General features: G+C 40.0%; 1 long non-coding RNA gene across 1 annotated transcript; it reads right to left on the bottom strand.

Moving 5' to 3' along the window:
• Nucleotides 1-2,368: 2,368 nt before the first annotated feature.
• Nucleotides 2,369-5,608, bottom strand: LOC129693281 (uncharacterized). Its single transcript, XR_008722860.1, has 2 exons — nucleotides 4,594-5,608; nucleotides 2,369-3,512 (listed from the first exon to the last, which is right to left on the bottom strand). It is a non-coding gene; the product is annotated as an uncharacterized LOC129693281 (long non-coding RNA).
• Nucleotides 5,609-5,882: the final 274 nt, after the last annotated feature.

Below are 5,882 nucleotides of genomic sequence, written 5' to 3'. Positions count from 1 at the left end.
TTCAGTCATCTATTTAATCACTCATCAAATATCTATTGAAAACAAAGTACATTTCTTACATGCTGAGAATGGAAAACATGAAGATGATTCTTTCAGGATTTTATGATAAATGGGGAAGAACAGATGAATAATCAAGCAGTTACTAGGCAATCATTTTGATGCTATGTTAAAAGTCAATATAAAATTAATGGTTGGGTGTGTGTATTTCTAAAGGTAAGAGAGAAGACTCTTTAAAGAAGGCTTCATAACAAAGGTGATATTTAGCTGAGGCGTTGAAGCACAAGAGTGCCTAGACTGAACTGTAAAAGGATTCGAAGGGCTTCTTTGCTTATAAAAAATAAAAAAGAGTAACATGAAAGTAAGGGGTCTAAAAGAGAAGTCAGGAAACAGAAGCAGCCAAAGACAAAAAGATACAGGGTCCATAAATGAAAGACATTTCATATTCTGCCAAACATTGTTCTTATTTGATAATTTTATATATGTATACAGACATATGATATCATTCCTTCATTTTGCCTTTCCAACTCTCACATCTCTCCAACACATCCCCTCTCAACTTCATAGATTTTTTTTTTATAAGCCACTAAGAACAGTTCAAATTGCCCATAAATATATGGGTGTGGGGCCATCCATTGGAGCATGAAAAGCCCACCAGTGGTCACAGACTGAATAAAGAACAATTACTCCTCTTCCAGCAATTAACCACTGCCAATAGCTCCTCAGTAAGGGATCTAATTGGCTCTGTTGTTCTGAGCCTGTGGCAGCTTAGAGTATCATGTGGTGAGAATGCAGCTGCAGAGGACTGTTTATTTCACAGCCAAGGAACAACATGATAGGAAAAAAAAAAGTTACATTGTTTCTTTTGAGAGAGTACTCTGCAATAACACCAGTAGGCTGCACTGGTGACCCATCCTGTAGCACACAGATCTTTAGGGGACATCAGAGAGCCAATTTATAGTAGATGTTAAGAAAGCCTTCATGTTACCACCATGTCAACTTAGTGCCTCAAGCAAGCCACTATGGACTTACCACTTGAGAACTTCCTTGGACAGAAGGTTTAAAATTCCAGGACTCAGTGATCTCATCTGTAAACAAGGTAACTAAAAGGATAAAATGAATAAGCACATGGAAATCATTAGCATAATACTTTGCAAAAAGAAAGAATACTGACATTTTAAATTGTCCTTCATTGGGTAAAAACTGGTAGAAAGCAGAAAAAGAAATTATCTAAGAGCCAAGCATGGTGTGCATGCCCATAGACTAAACACAGGAGATTATGGATTCCAGGATAGCATGGACTACATAGTAAGAGACTTTATCTGAGAACAATATACAATAAGTAAATAAATAAATGTCACCCAAGAAAAACATGAGAAAAGTGTGACTGTAAAGACAATTGACATTGCCCAAGCCTGCTGTCACTATCACTATATCCTGATCCTTAGAATGGAGAGTGGACTTGATCTAGCATACCATCCATTTTTAGTAGGTAGGAGGTTAGCTCCTGAGAGACTGTTTAATAGGCCTCCCAAAACAGAACATAAAGAACAATAGGTATGTCTGTTCATAGCCCTGCAGAAGCATGAAAAGTAATAGTGGTTGAAAAGTTGATGACTCCAAAAATAGGGTGTGAAAACAAAATAATAATGGTTGAAGACATTTAAATCAGATCAGCAGTTTCAGGGATAACATCACTAGTGAAAAAGGTACAAAAAAAGTATTAGTCTTTCAGGCAGTAAACTTTTCAACTAAAGGGGTACTTTAACTCCTACATATATATATTCCTGCATCTTATACATCTACATATGACAGACTGAATTTGGGTAAAATGGCTTCCATGAAGTATGTCTCTTCCTTGAGAGTGTCCAGCATGGGACAAGCACAGAGGAGAGAATTATAGCCTCCATGCCTGCTCCTGGTGCTACTGCTTCTCAACCTTATCCACTCTATTTGTAAAGGTCATATTCTAGCTTCAAGGCTTTTAAAAATTATATTTCTGAAAGTTTGATCTATTTCTGGGTCCTGATTGTATTCTCTTTCGTAACACAAGAGCATGGACAGTTGGTCAAGATGAGGGAAAACATGTAACATTACGATTTATGATACATAAACACTTCTGATTCCCTGTATTCATTTTCTGTTGCTGTAAAACAAACTACCACAAACTTAGCAAATTCAAATTATTGGTGCTGTAGAGATGTCTCAGTCATTAAAAGCACTGGGTACTCTTTGAAGATTACTACCATCCACCTGGTACCTCACAACCATCTGAAACTCTAGTTCCTGGGGATCTGATTCCGCCTTCGGGGCTCTGCAGGCACCAGACACACATGGTACACAGATGTGTAAGACAAGCAAAACACCCATACACATTTAAGAAACAATTTATTGTCGTGAGTTTATAGCAAGACTGCTGAGTCTCATCAAGCATAGACCAGGATTTAGGTTGAGCTGTGGTTCTTGGTTCTCACAAGGTCCTATTTCAAGTTGACTGTTGGCAACAGAAATTGAGTTCTCGTCATTGTTGAAGTTATTACTTTACTTCAAGCTGTTAGCTAGATCATTTTTATCCACTCCAGACTGACTTAAATTCCATAATAGGGGAGTTAATGATTATGCTTACTTTTATCACAGCCACCAAAGACTTGTAGAACATTGTATAACCCTCATTCTTCTAATCTCTAACTCCCTTGTCTCTATCACACAAACCAAGATTTAATGAGCTTTTATGATTGGCTCAGCTAGGCAATCTTTTTCTTAACTGATCGCACCTTTATAATGACTGCAAAAAATTCCTTCCTTGTAGTGTACCTAGGTATGCGGTTGAATTAACTGTGAGAATGTGTATGCCAGGAGAGTAGGAACCTGTGACCATGAAATCTTACCTAGCAAGCGCCAACAGAAATCTTGTCACAGGGCGAGGCGTTGGGAGGGCCTAGGTTGGTGTGCGGTGCCCTTCAGCAGGGTTGAGCACGGGAGTCAGCCATGCTTGGTCACCTGGTGTCCCCAGGCCGCTCCGGAGACTTAGGGTGAGTCTCAAGGAGGACTCTCTCAAAGAAGGGCAGGCCGCAAGGGTCGGCTGCGTGACCACCCGGGGGACTTGGAAAGGAACCCTGCTGAGTCCCGGCAGTGCTTGCATCCCTGGGGTCAGTAGGGAACGCTTTCATGTCATGCTCGAATGACATTCCTGAGGACAAGATCACAAGTGGATGTGAGCCCTATGACTGGATTCTTCTGCTTCCTCCGTTGTCATTTGCTGTGATTGCGGGGAAAGTGTTTTGTGTGGTTTTCGTTTTACTGCTGTCCGTCGCTCCCCCATCCCATCCCTGTCCTGGGTCCTTGAGGATCATGAGATGAACGATGCGGAAGACCTTGAGCCCTGTATATGCGTGAGGTTCCGCAGATCACCTGCTTTTCTGCCTCACCGGCTCCTATCGCTGAGCGGCTCCTATCGTTGGGCGGCTCCTATCGTTGAGCGAAGGCGCTGGAAGCTTGTCAGTGTGGTTAAAGACCTAGTAGAGATTAACAGCCGGCTGTCACCGTTATGGAATGCTTCAAAGGCCCTTGCTAGTTTAAGCTTTTTAAAAATGTGCTGTCTGGGAGATTAGGTGGGGTTTTTAGTTCACCTTGCTGAATTCGAGTGGGTGAGAATGGGAAGTGTATCTGAGGGAAATAACACTGATCAGCGTAATGACCTTGGACGAAACATTTTGCCAACTGTCAATTTTATTATTAAAACTGTCTCTGCTCAAAGAGGCTCTTCCAAATTTGAAAGGAGTGGAGCTGGTAAATACACCTTAAAAAAAAAAGTTCTTTGGCATGACACTCTCCCTTTCTTCCCCTCTTTTCGCACATACACACACATTTTAACTTTGAGAGTGGCTGTGCCATGGCTTCGGACTAAAGAAAGCTTTTATTGTACAGGGCAGTGCTAAGTGAATTGGAGGCAGTCAATAAATACTTGAATTGTTAAAAATTCATTGTAACTACATCAACAAGTGAGGTTACTAGAAAAGCCAGCCAAATAAGGGAAAATACCTTATCACAGGGAACTATAGTGAAGATTTATCCAGATGCTTTTTCAGGTTTGTGTCCTCTTTGAATTAACACACAAGATTCTTACTCGCTATTTTATTCCGTTGCATAAATTACAGAAATGCCTTCTACTAAATACTGTTATCTTTTGTTGATTCTCTACTTAATCTCTCCATCTGGAATTTTTCAGATGGTTTAAACTATATTTAAATACAACCAGGCCAAGGTACAAAGAAAAAAAAAAAGGGGAAAGAGAAAAGAAATCTTGTCACAGGACTAACCAGTCATTTTTAGTGATGCTGCTGCATTTAACATCTGTCCTTTTGCTCTTCCTCTATACTATTTACATCTGAATGAAGAACTGTTGAATAAGGCTAAGATATGTGTCATTTAGAAGAGTAACATATTTATGCCTGCCACTCATAACTCAGAATGATGTTTAATGATAGGTCTCACCTCTGACTATGTAACCTAGTCACCTATAGAAAGAATCATTAGTTCAAGGCAAGGATTTATCTGTCACTTAAAAAAACAGCTTTTCAACTCACAGTTGCTTACCATTCAGTCCACTGATTTGGGAAGTGGTAGGTTAACATAGTGGTACCAACAGATCGGTTGACACCGGGCCTAGTTTGAAGGATACTTGTGCAGGGAACTGACCTGGAAACACATTTAAGAGCAACATATTTTATGTTGTCAGGGCCTAGTTTGAAGGATACTTGTGCAGGGAACTGACCTGGAAACACATTTAAGAGCAACATATTTTATGTTGTCAATCAACTGGCAGTGTTCCTAAGGCTACTATTTCAGATATGGGCGATCCAAAACAACAATAACCAAACAAACAAAGTTAATAAAAAGGGGCAGGGAACAAAAGCTAAATGGAGGAGGGTGGTGAAGAAAAACCTTGGCTAAGAAGCTCACCTGTAATCCAGAGTTACTACAAATAGATCTCCTTACGAGAAGGCTTATCCAGGTGACCTGAGTGGTGCTGCCATCAACATTTGTCACAACTGCTTAAGAAGTAAACCTTTAACTCAGCATCTGTACATTACCAGGGTTCTTGAGGGTTTCACTGTACTTGGTTCCTTTAATAAGCTTATATACATTGCTAGCTAATCACAAGACTCCAAAGAACTTCACACACTATATAAAAGGAACAAAGGATATTATCTCAAAATGTCAAAAACCTTTACACCCAGGGTGTAAAGGTTTCACTATGAGAAGTCTTGAAAAAGAAACAACATAGGTGCATATATCCTGCATTGCATGGATGATGAATCGAGTTTGGGACTCAGGCACAATCTAAAAGAGAAAAGAAAAAAGAAAAAGAAAAAAAAAATCAAGGGATGGGGCTCAAGTTTGTAATCCAACTAGCAGGCTTTCCAGCCAATCTAGCCTGGCCTGCTTGGTGAGAGGCCCTTTGTCAAACAAAACAGAATACTGCCTGAAGAAACACCTGACCAAGCTTATTCTCTTGCATTCACATACTCATTTATCCCTGCAAACACTCCACGTTAACATGTGTTTACATTTTGGTTAAGTTCTGGGGGGGGGGGGGGGAGAGAAACAAGCGTATTTCAAACTGCTGATTTTTTATTTCCTTATTAATGTAATTAGAAATTTTTATGTAGAAAGGGGATTCAAAAGCTCACTACCCATAATTATGTTGAAGTTCTTAAACTACAAAATATTACTGAATTCTTTATGGAGCCTGTTTAGCTTATCCAGTATTACTCAAAGGATGGTGGGGAAGAGTAAAACTTAAAAGAGTGGGAGGAGAGGGGAATGGGGACATAGAAAAAGGGGGAATAGGGACAGCTAGAGAGCGGGGGCGGGGGGAATCA

Source organism: Psammomys obesus, unplaced genomic scaffold (assembly GCF_907164565.1).
Source record: "Psammomys obesus unplaced genomic scaffold, mPsaObe1.curated_primary_1811, whole genome shotgun sequence".
NCBI classification, from domain to species: Eukaryota; Metazoa; Chordata; class Mammalia; order Rodentia; family Muridae; genus Psammomys; species Psammomys obesus.
The sequence above is the reverse complement of the archived record's forward strand: the minus strand, read 5'-3'. Positions and strand labels throughout refer to the sequence as shown.